Consider the following 22,445-nt stretch of genomic DNA (forward strand, 5'->3'; position numbering starts at 1 on the left):
AGTCACTTTCCCTGATTAAAGGATGCAGCACAGTGTAATATATTTTAGCTGGTTTTTCACTGAAAAGTTTTTAGTGTTTTCTGGGACTCCCCAGTGCCCCAAGGTTCCATGCAGCTGGGTGTCCCCTCAGTGCAGCTCTGTCAGCGCTTGCCCTGGGCTGACGCGGTGTCACGGGGAGCAGGACAGTCAGCGTCCCCGGCTCCTCCGAGCTCCGTCTCCTCATCCGCAGAGCCGGGTTTCTCATCCGTGTCTACTTAGTAGGGTTGCTGAGAATCACACGTGATGCTTCAGGTGTGACCTTTGGTTGTCTCTGTGATTGGCATATAGTGAATATTTGATAGAAACACTTGTTTTTTTAGTATAATTGTAGCACCTAGATTGCAGTGGTTTTTAGTCTGCATTTTTTATAACTTTATTCTTATTTTTAAATATGCACTTATTTTTATTTATTTTTTTTGGAGGTACTGGGGACTGAAGCCAGGACATTGTGCATGCTAAGCAGGTGCTCTACAACTGAGTAATACACACCTTCCTTTTCTGCACTTGAAAGTAAATATTGCTATACACAAAATAGCTCTTAAACACCATCATGGGACCTAGTCACTGTATAGACAATTGAACACGTATGCTATTTCAATAGGAATAAATGTTGATGAGACATACATTTCTGAATCTGTTAATGTGCTTAAAAACGATCATAGGTAGTGATAAACACGAATCTTTGATCCAGTACTTCTTAGAGACTGTTTTGCCATCAAGGGAAATTACATTCTACAGAGAAGGCTAATTGGGTCTCTTTGATATTTAGATAGTTTAGCAGATGATGAAGGCTTTCAAAAGCTGACAGTTTTGTATTTTAAAGTAACTACAAAGTTACCTTCTACAAGTTGTAAGTACTAAGCCTGTGAAGTGCCCAGTAATCCAGGGGGTATGTGTCTGTGTCTGTGTCTGTGTCTGTGTGAACGTTGGTGTGTGTGATTTCAGGAAGGTAGAAAGAAATTCCGTATAGACTTCTGATACCTTTCTCCTCCATTTCAAAGTGTTGGCATATATTTACACTAATAAATTGATATTCAGTTGTCATTTGGAATATTGGGAATAAGACTTTCTCATACTTGTTTCAGAAGGATTAGGGAGCATGAGCTTAGGAAATGGGAGGAGATAGAGGCAGGGAGGTTCTTTAAACTTTGTGCAGAATTAGAAACAGTAACTTTTCTCTTTTCTTCTAAAGCAAACTGGCACTGAATTGTAACATACTATTACTCAGAATTGCTTTTCTGATCAGATACATGTACCTCAGATTTTTAAATGCAACATGAATGATGAAATGTGTTTTAGCAGTTATTTTTAAAAGTAGTCTCTTTTCAAGTAAAAGGCTATAGCCTGTTCTTTCTTCTAGCGGTACAAGAAATTCTCATTGTTCTGTTGCAATGATCTATGTGCTTACTTTTTTTTTTTCTTTAAGTGCTTTTTTCATTGTGGTTTGAATGAATGTTTAAAATTTCTGGATTTTGATCTTTAGAACATGCTGATTTCTCAGAACTGTTAAAAACCTGATTGTTCACTGCTCCTTGTTTGGTGGGGCACCCTATTGATTTCTGTTGTCTGTTAAAGAGTGAAATTCTTCCTCTAGCCTGCAGATCATTAAGTGAATGGTTTGCAGTGTGCCTTTAAAATTATTTGTATGCATTGAGCATGTTTGTCCAGTGAATTTTAAATTGACTCATTGTAATGACTTTGATTTGATTCTGTGTCTTTTGCTCCTCTCCACAAGAATTTGAATTCTCTGTTGCATTTTGTATACGTGTTCTTAACAGGGGAAGAAATTTTGCATTTTTTACAGAGGTGGGTTTTCCTATCCCCTCTGAATGCCTTCTAAAATTGATACAATAAAAATCAGTTATTGCAGTGCATAAATATTTCATAAATTATTTTTTGGCATAATCAGAAACAATGACCAAGAATGATAATAAAAAATACGAAAACCTTCCTTCCTTTGAAGAATAGAAATCAGGTAGTCAGGCTCCCTCATGCTTTGTGCCTGACATACTTACTCTCATGTCATTGTGTATCATGATTCGGAGATGGTATTGTTTCAGGTTTATAGATTTTTGTTTTAACATTTGTGTTGAATTCTTTCTCCAGGCTCATGTTTCCTGTTGTGTTTGTGGAAAGAGTAGAAGGGAAAAAAATACTTTGTTTTGTTTTCAGGAGGCCTGAGTTGATGGGAAAAGAGTTGAGGGTGGGCTGAGGAAAAGAGTGACACTCCCTCTCCTCCTGGTTGAAATTGATAAACAAAGAAATCAATTAAGTATATCGATATTTGACCAAAAGAAGTTAGCGAGCCCAAACTGGCTAGAAATGCACAATGGAAATTACTGAATTCAGCTTCAGAATGAGGTGCTTTACCAAGTAGAAGCAGCTTAGAGCAATCAGAAAATCAGTAATATGATGAGATATAAATGGAATATTATATCTTTTATTGCTGAAACTTTTCTACGTTAAGTTGTGTAGAGCTAAAATTAAGTTTCAATCACCAGGAGTTAAGAGAGTGAGTGGTACTGTAGGATCATTATTCACGGATGTGCCTAGACCCTGATAGAGTGGCTGAAGATGGCAGGAAAAGACCCACATCCAGGATTTTCATCCTAGGGTGTCCTCCATAATGGTTCCATGTGGAAGCAGATGATTGGGTTAACAAATTGTAACACACCCCAGTCGCCTCTGAATTTTAAGAAGAAAAAATATGCTTTGATACTGCTTTACAAGCAAGTTCCTGTGCATCCTCACTCCAGACTCCTTGCCTTAAAAGCAGAGACAATGCTTTGCTTGTGTAGTTGAGGTTTTAGATAGCACTCTGCTGGTTGTAAAGCAAGGACCGAGACCCTCAGCTATAAACGCTGGGCTTGTGTGTTGTTAGATAATGTATTATCCCCAAAACAAGGACCTGGCTGGTCTGGTGGTCTGCTTTTTAATGAACATATCTAAAAATGTATCTTGTTCCCCTCACCCCATGACTTCCCTAAAGATACACTAATCGTTTGTACTCATTGTGTATTCTACAATCTCTGCCTCATCCTGTCTTTCCCGAATTTCCTCCTTACTATCTCACAACTGTTAACGAAGTTTTCCTTTGATTATACCCTATAAATATGGGAGCATTTGAGAGGCTCATGGAGATGGCTCCCTAATCCCTCTCGATTTCTTGACTTTTTCCACAGAGTCTTGAATAATCATTCCTTGTCAGTAAGACTTCTTCCAGCCAGAACCCACAGTTCCAGGTGAGAAGGATGCAGGCTTTATCTCTCCTACCGGAGGCAGAGACAGAAGAGAATTGAGATATGCTCCCCCGTGATCCCTTCCTGCCCCAGGTCTACTGCAGTTCACCTGCAGCCTTCTGGCCTCTGCTCAGAGGGCCTCTGTCCCAGGACTGACCTCAGCGTTTTCTTCCCTTGTCAATATTTCCTGTGCCTTTCAGAACTTGGTCTCTTCTCTGCAATTCAAACCTGGCAGATGTGATGGTGGTCAGCGTGCTGGTGGGCAGTCCTTTGGGGACCCCCAGGAGCCATGCTGATTCTCCTTAGTCTCTCAATCGGGGTTACAGAACAGTCGAGCACCGAAGGAAGCCCATTCTCGAGATGTCAACAGAGCATTTCATCACTTTCATTTTATTTTTCAATTTTTGGTGGAGAAATTATTTGTAGTGAACTGTTCCAGATATTTGCCGCCTGCTTTCCTCATCACCATTCCTTGTTGTCTCTGGTGCTAGTTTTATAAACCAGGTTTCTTCTCTGGTCATTTCTGGCAGCTGGGCTTGCCGAATCCTTGATCTGTATTTGAAACAGAATGCTTCCTCGTGATGTCAAGGTGATTTTCCTATTTCTGAATATTTCGTGTACACTCAGCAACTGTTTCAAGTGAAATGCTCTTGTCCAATTTCGGTTAACTCACATTTGCTGATCTCCTGCTTTCATGCTGAGAGCAGTTTCTTTTTCCTCTAATAAAAGTTAGCAATTTGCATTTACTATGGAAGATACTGGCCCAAGGTCCTTTTGTTCTTAAGAGTTTTAACACAATTCACCCATTAAAATGTACATCGGTTTTTACTCTATGCCCAGAATTGTGCATCCCATTCAATCTTAGAATATTTTCATCCCCCCAACAGGAAGCCCTGTATGCATAAACAGACATTCCCATCTTCCCCATCCTCCCCCAGCCCCAAGGAGCCACTTTTCTCTCTGTGGATTTGCCTGTGCTGGACATTTCATGTAAATCGAGTCACTTCATATAAGTGGAAACGTCTATTGTGACTGACTTCTTTCACACTGAGTAACGTTTTCAATATTTGCTCATGTTGTGGCCTTAGTCACTATTCTATGCTATGCTATTGCTGAATAACATTCCACTCTATGGCTGGGTCCCACTGTTTACCCATTCATCAGGTGATACGCATTTGGGTTGTTTCTGTTTTTGGCTGTGATGAGTAATGTCACCGTGAACACTCATGTGGTATTATTTATGTGGATATTTGTTTTCAGTTCTCTTACGTGTGTGCCCAGAGAGCAGAATTGCTGGGTAAGTCAGAAACGAAATGTTCAACTCTCTGAGGCCCTGCCAGGCTGTTTTCCAAAGTGGCCACGCTGTGTTACATCCTCACCAGCAAGGGCTGCGTGCTCCGCTTCCTCTGTGTCCTCTTTAGTGCTTGTTACGCTTTTTTTTTTATTATACCCTATTGTAGTGAGTGTGAAGCGGTTTCTCCTAGTGGTTTTGACTTGATTTCCCTTACAGCTAATGCTATTGAACATCATTACATTGTGCTTTATGGACATTTGTATATTTTCCTTGAAAAATACCTTTTCAGATACTTTATTAACCTTTTAATTGAGTTGCCTTTTTATTGTTGAGTTGTAGGGGTTTTTTTTCTTCATTTTGAGATACAAATTCCTTACCAGATAAGTGATTTGAAAAAATTTTCTCCTCTGTGTTGTTGTTTCACTTTCTGGATGGTGCCCTTTGAAGCAAAGTTTTAAATTTTGATGAACAGCAATTTGTCTCTGTTTTCTTTGTTTCTTGTGCTTTTGGGGTATTATTTAAACTCTGAGGTATTTTATTTAAGCTTTTATATATAAAATAACTTAATTCTTAGGACCGTTATAGGAGATGGGTGCAGTTGTTGTCCCCAGTCTATGGATAGGAGACTGAGATGCAGAAAATTTCACTGAAATATCAGTGTCACATCTACCTAGTGCTGTGGGATTTCAGACCCTCATGTTTGTCCCCAGCATTTGTGATCTTCACCACCATGCTCCACTACTGCCTGGAATTGTTAATGAAAATGACTTTCATTTTTTGATTTCTTGATAGTTTGTTTTCTCATTGGGGACCTCATCTCCTTATTTTCCTTTCGGATATCAGTGTAGATTTATTTTAGGTCTCATGTAGGCAGAAGCATTGCTATCAGTTAACTTCTTTATTACTCACTCTCCAGTGATGATTGTTGCTAGTTGACCTAACCAAGTCATGCTTAAGTCTTTCCTGCTAATGACACTAAAAACAGTCATGACTTATAGAATGCTCAAAGAAAGTACTTGATTGATTTTATTTTGCTACCCAATCAAACCAATCAAGTAAAAACCCCAGTGTTGACACAGACTATAAGCCCTCCAGAATAGGATCACTGTCTTCCTTCTGTTTCATTTACTTGGTCACAGTGTCTGGATAGTGACTTGCTGTCCAGCAGTTTTGTGAGGATATGGTGCTCGTGAATCATTGTAAGGACAGAATTTTGACAACAGGCTGTGTTGTTCATTTCACAAGGGAAAAGATAATATAGAAATACTGCTCAGATCTATTTTAAAATTAAGCTTGGAATTTTGAGAAGAATTCAAGAAGCCATACAAAGCTCTTTTTCACTAATTTTAGATCTATCTTAGACACATATGGTTACATAGCAGAGTAAGTTATCAAGTACATTTGACAATAGGAGTGTAATATTGATTATTTGTTTTAGTTGAAATATTCTACCTGGGATAAAGTAATCAGTGCCCATAAATGAACAAATATGTTTGTATTTCTATGCAACATGGGAGCAGAGTTCATGTTTCTATATAATATGTATGACTGTGTGTTTTAATCTGTCTGTCAGTGTTTTTATAGTTTTTCAGCAATGTTGTAACTTCAGAATTCTTCTAACATATTCACTCCCGATACTACTGCAGTTTGTACTGTGTATCCTATCTTATGCATGGGATTCCACTGTCCCCTCAGTGAGGAATTTCCTCTCCTATTGAGCTAGTAGCAGAGTTAAAGGAACAGTGATTTCAAGGCCTTTGCTCTCCACGTGTTCGCAGTTTCCTGTCAATCACGATTTTCTCTTTCTTGTGTTTTCATTGTGCAATTAGAATTTTTGAAAATAATTATTAATATGTTTCACCAGTCTCCCTAGAAATTTGATGTGTTTGTGCTTTTCAGTTTTCAATTTATGAAAATTGTAAATGCAGACTTGTTTTTAAGTAGTCCTTTTTCACTAGATATTTGTTTACCTCTTTATAGTTAAAATAATTTTCCCCAATGAATGAATCGGTGTGCATGTTTTAAAAGATACTTTAGTTTTTATTTTTCTTATTCTAACAGGTATATTCGTTGTACAGAATTTAGAAAATAAGGATAAACACAATAATACCTTAAAAATGGCCTCTAATCTCACTTGTAGATACAGTTGTAATGTTTGAAATTGAGAATTACAAGTCCTCTCACTTTGTTCTACTCTTTCAGGTACGTTTTGGTTACTGAGACTCTCGAATTCCCATATGAATTGTAGCAGAAGCTACTCAGTTATTGCTGAGGAGCCCGCTGGGATTGTGATCAAGACCACGTTGTATGTGTGCTTCACTCTGGGGAGCACTGCCATCCCAAGAATATTGCCATGTGATCCAGGAATTTGCGTGGTTTGTCTTTCCAGGTATTTAGGTCTTCTTTAATTTATTTCAGCAATGTGTATGGTTTACATAGTATTATTTTACTTTAATTTTTGCCTTTATACTGAGGACAATTGTGCAAGGTACCAAGATTAGAATTGTATTATAGCCCCGCAACTTGCTGCCACCATGGACGCTGTGGTCTCTCTTTGCCCTTTGTAAAATCTCGCACAAAATAGGACCTAAGTAACTCTCTCTTGAAAGAATGATTATATGATTGCTGGATGATGCTTGAGAGTCCTTGTGATGATGTCTCTTTCCCAGACTTTCCCCTCTTCTTAAATATGCCCTTTCTCTTCCTTTCCTCCAGCCTGGGTTTCAGCCTGCCTGTGGCATTGATTTTCCTTGTCTGTGGACTCTTCTTTTCACTAGTTCATGATAATGTTACATGTCGGCTGTGGAAACTTGCTAGATGTCAAGAAAGAGCAAATCCATTGCATGCTAGTATTTTTAGAGTGTGTTATTGAATTATCAATTGAAATTAAATCAGGCTGACCCATTGAGCCATCCCCTGAGCTCTTTTTGCCTTCCTACAGGTGATACTGCTCTCGTTGCTGCATGTGCCCTTCCCCCAGACTTAGTTTTGGAGTTGAGTAAATCACCATCACTGGAGCCCTCTCTTTAAAAGATGAAGAGAACATTTGCTCCTTCTCCCTGCTTGGGGACTTGGATGAGATGAGGTAACAGATAAAGAATGAAGCCCCACCTCATTCTGACCACTGCTCTTTCCGTTCATTTCTCCAGGGGAAGAGTACAATTCAAAAATATAAAGATTGTGAGCTAATGAAATATACAAGACAACCGATCATTTATTAAATGCACTTTCATGCCAGAAACAAATGTATTATACACACAAAAAGCACATAAATTACGGTAGTACTGTGGTTACAAACGTGGGCCGAGTTCGAGTCCTGCTCTGGAGTGACAAGTCCTGTGAAATGGAGAACTTGTAGGTCGGCTTAGCCTCTCCCGGACTTTTTCTTTCCTGCAGAGACAGGGCTCGCTAGTCATCCCTCCCCCGTAGAGGTGCTGTGGGTTGTAAACGACGCGCGTGGGCAGGCCAAGCACAGCTGCTCGTTCCTCGTAAGTGCAGGATAGCACAGCTTTTGCGGTTACGGCTTTATGATCGCACCGTGTAGACCCTCAGTGCTCCGAAGGGATGTCTTGCGGATTGGAGATGGGATTCTCACTTCTGTAAATACCCAAAGATTGTGTTATTGAGCCTTGCTGATATAAATCTATTCTTTAGAAAGTAGATAATGTAGATATATTTTTCAAACATGCATGCTTTTTTCTTTTATTATTTATACTTCTACCCTCTCATCACGTGGTGTGACTTTTCATGGAATCCAGCAAACAGTCCTAAGCCACCTGCCTCTTCACACTTCTTCGTGATGGTTTTCTTCCTTGACTAGAAGAGGGTTTTGCATAGGAAATTTTGTTTGCTCCCCTTCTCTTGGAGTCTCCCTGTTTGTCTGCCCATCTCTCACCTGTCCATCTGTCCATTTCTCTACCCACTCATTCTTCTGACTTGTTCCAAGAAGCACTTCAGGCAGCTTACAGAAGAACAGATACCAAATAAACAGGTGAGAAAATGGGGCCAAGTTCACAAATTGAGGCTCGGAGTTGAGCCTGTGTGAGAGTTGCAGGCGTGAGACACACGCCTCTGCCTTGTGACTTATAAGATAGACAGCATCAATGTGCCTGAGGCTCCCAGCACACACAGGGAAGCAGGGTTTGTGGGAGATGCTCACTGGCTGTGAAATAAATAAGTGGCTTAGGAGAAGCCCAGCCTTTCCAAATACTAAGACTTAGGAGAATATTTTGAGTGTCTTCCAAAATCTGAGTATTGCATCTTTTCTTTTTCAGAGTTTTATGTATAGTTGGTTAACATTCTACAACTGGAAATTTCTCCAAAACTGCTGCCCACGTGAGTCCCATGACTCGGGAATGGGGTGGTTCTGCTCATTGACGGGTGTTGGCCAGAAACGGAAAATGACAGCCTCAAAGGAGCCTGGGATTAAGCAGTTATGTTTTGTCAGTGCTGTAGATTTCAGAAAATGCTTTTACCGTTTCTCTCCATCTGAGGAAGCAGCGTGCTCTCTTCCCAGCATCAGGAGTTCAGGGTCTCGGGATGGTGGGGGCTGACTGCACTGCCGTAAAGACAGCTGAGCTAGTCACTGCATGTGTGGTGCTTTCACGTAGTGCATTTCATGTTTTTTAAAAGGTTTCAACATGTAGTTAATTAACTGAGTTAATTAACATTTAATAAATATGAGGCTTTTTTGAAAAGACAGTTATAGGCAGAATATAAGTTGTGAACACTTTAAAAATGGCTTCATTACTGAAATTTCAGTAAGGAAGATTCAGTTTATCTTATTTATGCCTCTCTTTAAAAGTAACAAAGAAACAAGACAGAAAAAGCAGAGGATTACTTCTGTTCTTCCTCTCGGCTTGCAGGTGCCCTCACCTCCAGTGGCATCCATCCAGACACCAGCACTGACACTGGCCGTGCTCAGAAATGCCTCAGCCCTGAAGACACAACTGACAAATGGAAGGGAGCCGCGTCCTGTTACAGCGGGTGCTCTCACTTTGTGGGTCCTTATGTAACTGCGTGGTGTTATTCAGGATCGCCCTTTCTACACTCTGTGACGGTGCTGCGGTGTCTCCTAGTTATTTGTTTCTGTAACTACTCATGTATTTTTTCCAATGTGTGTTACTAGACATCTAAAAATGCATTTTTCAGATGAAAAATAATGTGTATTTAATATAAAATTCTGAAAAAAGGGTCAAAAGGGTCTATCCTGTTCCCAGTATTCAGAGATAATAATTAACACTTTAAAATCTATTTTCTGTTCTTTTCATCAGTGTGTATTACCTCTGTCATAAAAACCAGCAAGCACTGTGTGCCTGTTTGCTGTGTGGAGACCTCCATTTTCCATTCAGCTTATGACAATATTTTTTACAGTATTCTATCTCCGCTGGCATGAGTTTTAATGACCATTATAGCATTCTGTCTTGTGGAGTCCTCGTCCATTTTACTTTGGACTTAAGTAAACTTTTATATTCCAAGTAAACTTAACTGGAATACTGAAAAGAGAACTGTGGTGGTACCGAAAGTCCCCTACTTCCCTTCCCCTTTTTTCCTGAGAGTAAAAGCTGCTGACAATGTGGAGTATATATTTCATGACCTTTATGTCTTTGTCATATATATATACACACATACATACACGTATATGAGAAATCTATGTATATGTGTGTGTATATATGCTTTATTGAAAAATAAGGCCATACTATATGTTTTCTGTAGCTCGGTTTATTCACTAACGTATATATCATAGACCTCCTCCCACTCCAGGCTCACCCGGTCCTTTCAGATAGAGTAAAGGGGTCTCCTGATGTGCAGGTTTGGTCTCTTGTGTAACACCTTTCGTGGGAGAGTACTGTGGACAAGGCCTTGGACCACGCTGAAACGCTGCAACTTTAGTGCCCACAGCTCTCCGTGATTTACCGCATCATTGTCTTGATGGTGAACACTTAAGTTTTCTCCATTTTCCACTGTCAGAAATGGTGTTTGACTGGCATCCTTCTTGTACAAACATTCCTGTGATCTTGTATGAGTATTCCTTTAGCTAAGGTTTCTGGAAATTTAGTCCTTGGATGTGACAACTTCATACATCACAGGATGCTTTCAAGTGAATCTTGAAATTCCTTCTCCTGTGGGGAATGAAAAGATGTAGAATAACTTATGTAACCAATTCTCTATCACTGGATATGATTTCACTTCAGCATTTCTTCCCACCATTGTAAACAGTGCTGTGCAAATGTTCTGATGAGTACATCTTTTTGAACTGATGTTTTCTAAATGTAACGATTCCTAAAAGTGGAATTCAGCCTGTGTGCACACACGTTTTTCAGAGTTTACATATCCATTGACATGTCATCCTCCAAAAGATCGCTCACAGTTTGTTGTCTCAAAGATGGACACTAGCTATAATATCTTTTAAACATATTTGCCAATATGACGAGCAAAATGATTTTCATTATTTTAGTTTGCACTTGATGACCAGTGAGGTTTTGAGAATTTTTCACTCATTAGCCATCTGACTTTTAAAAAGTGAATGATCCCTTTTGTCCTTTGCAAACATTTAAGTGGGGGAGCTTCTTGCTGCTTTGTGACAGCTCAATGTGTATTATGAACATTAACCCCTTGTCTTCATCAACATGTATCAGAGAGCTTTTACTTGTCATTTCTTGCCTTTCATTTTGTTCAGTAGGTTCATTATTGTTGTGGCCCAAAATAATCTTAAGATAGTAAATGTCTTCTTTTTGGGTTTTATTCTTAGAAATGCTTTCTTATAATGGTATAAATTTCTTCTGTAGGTTTTTTTAATCTCTAAGATGGAGATGATAATGGTACTTGTTACAGTGAGGAAAAGCTGAATTGATATGAGCAAAGAGTTGTATTTGCTCTTATTAGTACTTTCTAATATTTACATCATTTTCTGTAATTTTTCTTGTGGTCATTTTGACGGGAATAGAATTTGTTTTTTCCAGGTATTCTCTGATTATAACAAGACAATTATTAAATTCATACTTTGGTTTTTAATTTGAAATCCCACCTGTAAAAAATACTTATGTATACTAGAGTCTCTTTTTGAGCTCATGATTTAATTCTGTCAATCTTACTTTCTTACTCTAGCACTATATCTTACATATTGTAAAAATTTATTTAATATATTACAGTGCGAATTTTTTGATTCTTTTTTCGATCCCTAAATTTCTTGGCTTGTATTATGACTTTATTATTCCTGAAGAATTCTAATATAATTTTTTCAAGTTAAAAAAAAACAGATAAGTGTTGTCATGGGATTTTTTAGTAATTTTGAATTATCTTTAGGAGAACGTACATCTTTAAAACTGCTTTCCTCCATACAAAAGGTTGATGTCTCTACTTTCACACTTTTACTTTACCCCTCAGTACAGTCCTGTACTTTCTCCATGTACAACATGGGCATTGTTTTTGAGTTTATTCCAGATTATTGTTGATGTTTTTGTTAATTTTTTAAGTGAGAAATTTTTGCTATTATATTTTTTAACTGTTAAAACTGACACCTAGGAAGGCAGATTCGGTTTGTAAATACTCACTTTGTAACTTCTCATTTAAAATTGTAAGTATTAAGTACTTGTTACAGAATCCTTTCTTTTCTGTTTTTAAAAATTTGTTTCCAAGATTCTCAAAATGGTCATAGCTAAGTAGTATAGGTGGGGAGACAGATGGAGAGAGGTAGTGTGGCTCATGTACAAACTGGGAGCACTTTCATGGCTGCCTTTATGCTGGAAAAGCTGATAAACAGTCCAGCTTAAACCAGGGTGGCTTTGTATGCACTTGAAATCCAGCTTTCCTGCCTGTATGGTGAAGCCTGGTAGGCGTGGCAGGTAGATGATCAAGGTCGAATGGAGGTTATTGGCTGCACAGAGCGCTGTGTCTGAGAACTGGAGACCATCGCCATGGGAAATGCTTGGTGCCAGGAACAATGCAGAGGAGCTGGGGAACCTTGTGTTAAGGATTTTCCAGCCCTGGGAGTGGGAATATCAGACTCTGCATTCAGATCTGAGTTTGAATTCATCCTCTTTAGTTTACTTGTCCTCTGACTTTTGTCAAGCTATATACCGTCTTTCACTTCCTGTTTTCTTGTCTCTCAAATTAGGAGAATTACATCCTGCTGCTAGAGTGTTTGATCAGGTTAAATAATTTGTGTCTATAAGATGTCACATACAGTCACAAGCTCAGTGAGAAATGGGCTGTCGCCTGTTCTTCTGCAGCTCAGTGCTTGACAAGACATGGGGGAAAGCCAGTCCCTAATTTGTGTGTGATGCAAGTAGGAACAAAATTAATGTCTTGCCTTTCCCTAGCAGTATTCTTACAGCTTTGCTTCATTTACTTCTTTCCTCCTTTCCTTTCCCCTTTCCCATCCTCCACCAAAAGAGCCTCTCAGAAAAATAGATTCAAATTACTTTAAAGGTTAGCTCATCCTCATGAAATGATAGTATCTTAAAAAAAACTGTGCAAATCCCAGAATATATTTTATATGATTTACACACACACATGTGCATGCAAACACACACACACACAAAATCAGTCTACCTCCCACTTACAGAGGGAGAAGGTCCACTTTTTCTGAGTTTTCATTCACAGAGAGTGAGAACAATGTCTCTTACACAGACTTTCACCAGGCTTCGTGCATGGTGTTTTTAATTGAATTTCTGTTTGTGGCCATAGATATAGTCTCCTAATAGAAGAGAGAAAGTGGAGACATAGACATTCCGCTGAGATATTGGTGTCATCATATTTTAGTTGTAAAGGACTTAAGACAGCATAGAGTCGCAACATTTTATGGGTGAGAATCCATGATGTTGTAACTTAGACAAAAACCTGGGTCTTCTGCCATCTTGTCCACGTGGGTGAAGAGGCAACTGGGCAGGGGATAGTAGGGATCCTTCCTGCTTCACTTCCATGTTCTTGCTAGTTTTCATTTCAGCTGCCTTTAGTTTATGTTCATGAGGCCACTCATGGGAAGGTCACTCTGTCCTGATAGATTGAGTTTCTTATCAGCGAAAAGCTCTGGACCCACTCATATTTCCCAGAGTTTTCTGCTGACCTGCTGACACTTTATATAATTGAGACCTATGAAACTACTGAATATAAAATCCTTATTGTTATCGTTTCCCCTCGAGTTCCATAGGAATGGGGTGCTGTCTCAGGCTGTCTAAAGCCAGATCTGAACAAAGATAGGGTGATGGGCTGTGCTGCTGGACCTACACAGTCGAAGGGGATTTCCACCTTAGCTTTATAATCAGGCAGATTAGTTCAAATCTTGCCTTTACCAATTATTATCTTTGTGTCTTGGGGGAGAAACTGTACTTTTTTGTGTCCAAATTTGTTTATCTGTAAATAAGTTCAGTATTTATTTTAAGGTTTCTGTTTTAGAATTGAATGAGCTAATTCATTCATTTATACCTAAAATAGCGATCGCATGGTTCTATGCTGGTGCCTTGGTAGTTGATTACTAAGGGAATCGGCAGTGAGAATGGAGGTGGGGGACCCCTGGATAATAGAGCTTATATTCCAGGATATGCTTGTAAAAGACTGGATGTGCAGTAGATTTTTAGTAAATATCTACTCCTTTCCTAATCTGCATTGATTGTTTATATATCTTTATACAAATATATTAACAATTTTTATTGCAATTTAAATATTTTTGTAGTATTTACATTATGTAGCTATAAAATTACATGAAATAAAATGATTTGACTTTTATTTTCTTTTCAATAAGCAAAACAAAATAAAATAGAAAAGAAAAAAGTCTTGAGGGAGTAGAAATAATTTTATTTCTGTGGAATCAATTCCGTATAATAGGTCTTTGTCATGTTGTTAAACAGCATATAAAATTGATAGGTTGTGACATACTGGAAATGAGGAAACAGTGGAGACATACCACCTCTAATGCAGTCATTTTGTTACCAAGTCCAAACTCGTTCTGCTTGCTGCATGACAGGCCAATAAATGGGGAGATGAGATGTTGGAGTAAGGAATAGTGACTTCATTTGAAAATCTGGCAGACCCAGAAAATGGCATATTGATATCCAGTAGAACTGTTTTCCCCAAAGCAGAATTCAGTCTCCTTTTATACTAAAAAGCGGCGGGGATGTGGTTGGTTGTTGCAAACTTCTCGCTGTACGAATTGTTTGTCCTTGGAATCCTTTGTTCCTGCAGCTGTCCATGGTGGGTCAAATTAAGGTGCCCCCGTAAAACCTCCAAATGAAAGAAAGGTTATTATCTATTTTGCAACTTGCCATCTGTACATAAGTGTAGAAGAGCTAATATCCTTAAAGATCAGAGCCCGGAGAATAGGCTGTCCTGGATATTTCAGGCTAAAGGCAACTTTTTTTTACAAAAGGTGCAGAGATAGCAAGTCGGAGCCTAGAAAATAAGGTACAGGTTTAAAGCCAAACGAACACATCTAACATGGAGTCAAATTTGTTCTTTTCTTTTACAATTTCTTTTTCTAACTCATAAATAATTTTAGTAAGAAACATGAGAAATTTTTTTTATTTTTGCTTCTTAATAACGGATTACAACTACACTTTGGTGAGCAGGGATGCTGTGCGTGCCTTGGGGTCACAGCAAACTCTTGTTGGGGGTGGTCGACCCTGTAACATACCTGATGTCCCGTGAGTGTTGGTGAGGGTCCCCCTAACCAGGGGCTCTCTTCAGGAACCACCATATGGGCATTGACCTCTGGAGACCTCTTTTTCAGCTGCAGGAAATTTTTTCAGATTTTGTGATGGAAAAATCTCTCCAGCTGCAGATAATCAGGGAATAAAGGAAGAGGAAAAGGGCTTGAAGTAGAGTAGAAGAGAAGGACAGAATATCAGGGAGCGTGGGGGCTTGGCAGCGGGGCCTCGGGAGAGAGAGGAGCAGAGGTGTGGAGGGTCCCGGCTACGGAACTAGCTCCTGCACCTTTCCCCGCACCCAAGCCACACAGCTTTTAATTGGGCCCAGGACTCCCTCCTGTCTGGATGTCACCCTGGGCAGAACTTTGAGAATCGAAGCTAAGGGGTGGTCAACACTCACCTAGGGGGTCACTGAGGACTTTGCTCAAGTCCACATTGACTTTTCCAGTCATGTGCCTTCACCTGTTCTTTATCTCAGGATCTGAGAAGCAGGAGCAAGGAACTCATGGAGAGATCCAGGAAGATATCTGACTGTGTTAAGAGACGACATCCACAGTGACACGTGGAGCGAAGACACTTGCAGTAAAGTAAAATAACTTCACAACTATTGCATCAGAGCTGCAAGTGTGAGAGAACCTAAGCCTGTCTCAGAGTGCAGGGGACAAGAGAAAAGGAATGGTAAAATTACCACTGACATTTGAAATTTTGTTAAAAAGAATGCTACTATTAATTGTATCACTTGAATGTATGCAGGTGTTTTTCTATGAGCATTCATAGGTTCACAAAACCCCACCAGCCACTCTTGCTCCCATCTGGTGTGGGCTTTCTCAAGCACAGTGCCCTTCCTGCTTGGGTGGGCCACGCTGCTGGTCCTCGCCTGGGGCCGGACTGCTACAGGACACTGAGTCCCCAAGGCACGACCTGGGATACATGACAGGAACATCTCTGCTCTTAGCTGAGGGCCTCCGTTTCCCCCTGCAGTGTAAGAATGCCGGTGACTCAGTTAGAAGCATGCATCCAAGCCATCCTTCCGTGTCATCACCATCTAGAAGCGGTGCCTGAATATTCTGAATTTCTGCAGAATGTTGTTTACAATCACCTTGAACAAGTGAGTGTGTGTCCTCTTTCAAGTGGAGGAATTACTGCCGTTTTCCTGGAACTTACTCACCAGTAGTCCATCTGATTTTTCTGTGCTAGGATTCAGTATAGCCTGCTAATAACTCTGCAGTCAGATCTTGAAACCATGATGAAGAGGATTATTTATTTTCTTTCCTTATATGATAGTATTTTACTTTCAAAATTCTGAGTTTTCTGTTCTTGGAGGAATTTTTTTGGGGTTTGGAGAAACAACTTTGCTCTTACCATCTTTGTGACCTGTTGCTATATGCGTCTCACCTGTCTTCTGTCACTTGTGAGGCGGTTCCATTTGTGACCCTGTCCGGGTTATTCATGTTATAAAACATAAAATCTGTAAAAGTACAGAACCCTTTTACTCCGAAGACATTCCACAAATACTCCTTTAATCTGGGTGTGGTTTTAACAAGACACAAACTTTAGAACATATACTTGCAGGTTGCCAGTGCAAAATCCCCAAATGAATAGTCTAGCTCAACATCTAAAATCTTTCTTATCTACCTTGGATATGTATGGATAAGTGAAGCAGTTTGCTAAGAACCCAAGACCAGGTTTAGGATACAGGCTGATGTAGCTCAGCGGGTCCTCCCAAGCTGATGCTCTGCCAGAGAGTGGGGTTGAGGGGAGAGGGCGTGCCCTGCCCTCCCTGAGCTGACAGTTTCATGGCAAACACCTTCACGAGGTGAAGAAATTGGAGTTTCTTCTATGAACAGTGGGTCTGAAAAGAGCCCAAAAAGCATGGGAGTGACACAATCCCATTTGTCTCAAGTAGGGGAGAGTGGCTGTGGGGCCACTTGGGAGACTCGTGAGTCCAGGTGGGCTGTGTTGGTGGCTTCCACTTGAGCGGTAGGATAGTGGGTAAAAGCGAACAGATTGAAGGCATGTTTAGATGGTAAAAAGAAAGATTTAAAGCTGTCTGTGAAGGTAGGATGGAGTAAGGCCCAGGTTTCTGGGTGGATTAATGAGTTAAATGATGGTCCTGCTGTGCTCTGAGGAGGGAAAGCTGCAGAGGGATTTCTGGGGGAAAACTGATGAGTTCAGCTGTGGGTAAAGTGAAAGGTTGTTAGATGTGTGGTCTGGGATCTCAGGTGAGAGCCAGTAGTGAGTAGGGAGAGGGGAGAGAGACTTTCAAATAATTTTATCTTGTGAACATACATATAAGGATGAGTAATGACACACTTAACCCCTCTATATTCTGTATTTAAAACCCAGTAACATTTTGCTATATTGGTTGCAGGGGTTCTTAATTTTTTAATACAAATAAAATAAATAGAAACAAAATAGTGGAGTTAATGAATATCTTAGAGTTGATGTGTGTCCTTGTGTGTATTTTGATTTCTCATCTTTATAAACATAATCTACAAAAAGTTAACTTGCTTAGAATAAGAGTTAAACACAGGGACATGACACACTCTGTTGGGGGTTGAAGGTGATATCTTTGGCAAATTATATTGCCTCTCTTTGCCTTTGTTGCATCTTCTGTGAATGCCCCCGTGCCCCACATCACAGCTGATTTCCTAGACTAGAAGTTGGGAGGGAGGCTGCTAAAGGGAGTAAGAGGTGGCAACTGCTAGGAACAAAGAAGACAAAGACAAAAACAGATTAAAGCCGAGAAACTGAGTCCTAATACCCTCAAAGGAAAAATAATCCCGCAGTGTTTGGAGCCACTTATCGTAAGGGAAACAAAATCACGTGGATCCAAATCTCTTGAGCATATGTATATTGTGGGTGGGAGGGTATCATCAGAAAAGGGTTGAGAAGAGGCTTTTTGGTTTCCCTTAACGTTTTCAGTAAGAATGGGGTGCAGAAGCAAAAACCACCCGCTACACAGTAGAAGGTGTTGTTTTGTGCGAAACTGACCAGTTTGGAAACCAGTCATCAGTGGTGCTGGGAAATGAAGAGGCTTCTGGATTGGGTGGGGCACTTGCTGTGACTTCCAGGTGACCTGCTGGCTGGGGTCTGTGAGGCGGGCAGTAGGTTTGCAGTGTGACCTGGGCATAATCCCTGGCTCTGAGGCTGCTGGTCTGACTAGCAGACCTGGGCAGATGCAGTCCTATTGGGGCATCTCGCGATGTGGCCTGGGACACCTGCCATGCTGAGGGCGAGAGGAGGGATCCCCTAAGGGGGTGTCCCTGTGAAGAGTAGAAACGTCCTCCTGCAGGGGAGGAAGAGCCTCTGAGCAGCGGGCCTGATGCACAGGCAAGAGCAGCCTGAGCACGGAGATTTCGGGGACCTGGAATTCATAAAGTGGCCCGAACAGCCTTGTTCCTGAGAAACTGGAGGGAAAAGATGCTGCAAATGCAGGCTAATTTCAGACCCTGTGGTGGGTCATGAGTGATAGGAAAGAACTGGTCAGGCAGGCACGAAAGAACCCTGTGGTTGTCCCAGTTGGGGCGTCACACCAGAGGGAGGAGCAGAGTTATAGACTTTGTCACTTTTTATCTGTGTGACTTTGAACAATAACACCCCACCTCTCTCTATATATATCTTCATCTGTAAAGTGACAGAGTGACAACTCGTGTCATCAGAAGGCTTAGTTTAGCTCTGATCCTCATTGTCCAGTCCTGTCAGTGCTGCCCTGCAAGGTTCTGCAGTGGGTGCTCTTACCCTGAGATGGGAGGGCATAGAAGGGCATTGTAGCACCCGAGGGCAGGAAGGGGTTGCTTTAAAAGCAGACATGTAGCTTCCTGCAGATGCAGACCTACAGGCAGTTTGGTTTATGGTCGTGGAGAGGACTTTGGAGGTCTTAGCATCGTCTTAAGACTTGTTTTCCCTTGGGGACCTGATTTGCCTTTGCAGATTAATGTTGAAGATTTGGGCTTCTGGCAAAGCTGTTTTCAGAGATGGGTATATATGTAACATATAGTATAAAATGAAAGGTTTTATTTAATATTTGGGACTTTGTAGCTGTAGGGAACAGCTCTGTTGGCCTGGTTTCCACGGAGGACACTAGCGGTCGTCAGAGCGTGCGGGAGGGCAGGCAGCCTGCAGTGCTGCTGCGGGGGTTCTCCCCAGCAGGACGCTCTGCTGAGTTGACTCTTCTCTGAGTTTGGTTGCCAGAGGAGCAGACAGCAAAGTAATGAGTCCTGGTGGGATTGTATAATGACAGGAAGAAAGAGGGAGCCGTAGTTCTTAGGGACTAGTACACTCTTTTGGTTCCTGATCCAGTGTGTCCCATTACACAATTGATGAGTTGTGTCTATTCTGGGACTTGATTGAAATAAACGTGCAGCCTGAATATTAAGAGTTATGTTTTATTTGTCAGAAGGACTCGAGCCAGGATGACCGCCTCTCAGAACACTCTGAGGGACTGCTCGCAAGAGTAGGGGAGAAGCTAGGTTTATATAGGAGCTTTACAACAAAGACCAGGTAGTCAGAACAATAAAACATTGCTTGTTATCTAAAGAAAGCCAGGTATCTCAAGTTCATGAATTTAATGCTTTTCAATATATGGGAGGAAGCCAACATTTGGGCTGACTGAATATATACTTTAGACAAGCACCTAGCTATCTAGGGCCAGTAATCTGTCCTTTCTTATTCTGAGTCTGCTCAGAGGGCACCGTTGTGAATGGCTGCAGGCCTGTCTTCACTGGGGGGTGGCGGCATCCGCTGATGACTTGTTTTCAGCATTCTTTGTTTAGTGACATGGTTGCAATATTTTCATTCAATTTGTAGTGTTTTCATTCACAGAAAATTATGGTATTACCCTGATTATGGATAATCTGGAAGCTTGGAATGGAACCGAGATGGAATTACTGCAGGTAACTTCTACTTTAATAAGCCATGTGTAAACATGAACACAGAGGAAGCATACAAAAGGATTCGGTGGTGAATGGGAAGGGTTTCTGCATGTTACAGGAGAAGGCAAGGCAGAATTCTTCTTCTTTTTGGGCAGGTATGTGAGTCCAACTTTCCTTTCTGAAGTGATTTCGGAGAACTGTTTATGGTAATGAACCAACATTGACAAACGGTGACACACATTGCATTTAAGAGCTGGCTGGCTTCAACTTGGGTATTGGACAGGTGGAATTCATAGGCAGTGGTCAGGTGGATGGGACAGAGATGGAGCCCAGGCCTGGGCCCATATTCAGGTTGAAATCGCCATTTACTCACCATAGCGCCTTGGACTTGAATGTAACCTCTCTTAAACTGATGGTGAGTCTGTGAAATGGGCATGATAATATTCGTTACTTCCTGGGCTTGTTGTAAGTTCTGAAGATTATTATAGCACACATGAAGCACTTAACACACTGACACTTAGCAGTGTACACTTTGTTCGACCACCACGCTTGGTGTGTGTCAGAGCCTTAAAGGCAGCATGTGTCTGTTTAGGATGCACTGGTAGCCCCTTGGCTACTTTGTGAATTTGGTGATTTCCTTTAATACTTGTAACTCTGTGTGCCATGGGCAGTTATTTTTATGGACAGATGAGGAATCTCAGGGTAAAAAAGACTGTGTAATTTGCCCAAAGTCAGACCATAATTTTGTGTGCAGGGGCCTCGGTTCAGCATGGGCTCCTGGGCCTTCTGCTCTCTCCGTTCAGCACCAGAGCCAGATGTGGGCTCGGTTGTTTCCCAGCCCAGAATATCCGGCAGGCCACAAGACACATCTGGTCCTGTGCTGCTTGAGCAAAATCTCCGGAGGAGAGGCAGTTACAAAAGGGATAAACATAAAAACAGACGACAGCAAATTGTGATCAGCTCTGAGAAGGAAAGGAACACGTCTGGCCGTGCAGAGCTGGGAGCTTTCCCGTCGGGGCTGCTCTGGGGGTGCTCATCTCAGCTAAACAAGCTGTGCTGCTGCACCAAGGCAGGAAGGCAGGGCGCGTGTGGCCAGGTAGACAGGGCCTCGTTGATCGTACTCATTCCCTATTAAGTGGCAGGTGTCACAGGCACTTAACTAATAAACAGATGTTGGCCAAAATCATCACGCATTTTGCTTGGTAGTTTTATTGGCGCCAACTTTGAGAGGAGGTCATTGAAGCTGGGGAGTTTGCTGCATGCCCGTGATTACCATGGAAATACCCCCACTGGTCTTTCAACCTAGACTGGTGTGGCTGTCATGTCCCAGCCCTGTGAATGGCATCGTGCAGCTTCTCCCAAGTGGCCCAAATGACTGACATTGATATGCTTAATTCGTCGGAAATGGTATGTGGCAATAAGAGAAAAAGGTAGTAAGAAATTGGAAAACTAGAAAATAACTAATTCTTCCCCTGCTGGGGGACCGTACCCTGTGTCTCTCACCCCACTCACTGCCTGTCACCTCCTCCCTGCCGACTCCGTGTTCAGAAGCCACTCTGAGCCTTTGAAGAACATTTTGCCTCATGACACTGTTGACTAGGACCTGCGACCTCTCTGTCCGTGGTTAACTCTCTCTTCAAAGCCATTTAAATTTCTTGCAGGCTCCTCCACTCAAATGTAAGAATAGCCCCTTTAAACTTCTTGATGCAGCTCCTTAATGAAGATCTTGGGAAGGAAACCTAGCCAAAACCTGGGAGGTATTCACAGAGTGAATGTAACCTGAGCATTTTTTGACATTCAGAATCAGAGCGGTGGGAGACACAGGAAGCCCTTTTTAAGTTAGAAAGTGGAAAGAGAAAGGACTCAGGATGTTTGAGACTGAAACATCTCGGTCCCAGCCAGCAAGGCACCTGAGTTCAGGATGGTGTGTGGGGAGTGCAGAGTTCTCAAAAAGAAAGAAGTGGTGGGATGGCAGGGAGGACATTTAGGTACTTAACTGGGGAAGGAAAAAGTTGGCTGAACAATTCATGGTTGAACAAGAGGATTGTGACATGATGTGCTTGTATTTTGGAGAGAAGGGTTTTGTGGAGCCAGGCCTAAGGAGAAATCTCTCTGACTGGGGAGTCAGCACAACAAAAAAACACAGAGAACCAGGCAGACCCCATGGCCCCTGATGGGGGAGAGGCTGCCCACCAATTGGAGACCTGGAGGCTGCTTCTGTCCCTTAGCTGGGGCCTCAGACCTCACTTCACATCCCAGTCCTGTTGATACAAGAAAAAATATGTGGGGCATGAGAAGGGCTGTGTCCCAGGCTTCCGTTGAGCCCCTGGGATGTGCCCCACCAGATTTTGTTCCT

General features: G+C 41.4%; 1 long non-coding RNA gene across 1 annotated transcript in view; it reads left to right on the forward strand.

The window, feature by feature from the left end:
* Positions 1-22,445, forward strand: part of LOC140695064 (uncharacterized) — a 103,269-nt gene that overhangs the window by 69,933 nt on the left and 10,891 nt on the right. Inside the window, exons 6-12 of the long non-coding RNA XR_012070746.1 lie at positions 6,775-6,961; positions 7,514-7,657; positions 8,847-8,907; positions 9,438-9,571; positions 15,694-15,893; positions 16,197-16,323; positions 20,040-20,110. This is a non-coding gene — a long non-coding RNA (uncharacterized lncRNA). The remainder of the gene's footprint in view (positions 1-6,774; positions 6,962-7,513; positions 7,658-8,846; positions 8,908-9,437; positions 9,572-15,693; positions 15,894-16,196; positions 16,324-20,039; positions 20,111-22,445) is intronic.

This window comes from Vicugna pacos, unplaced genomic scaffold, assembly GCF_048564905.1.
Source record: "Vicugna pacos unplaced genomic scaffold, VicPac4 scaffold_129, whole genome shotgun sequence".
NCBI lineage: Eukaryota > Metazoa > Chordata > Mammalia > Artiodactyla > Camelidae > Vicugna > Vicugna pacos.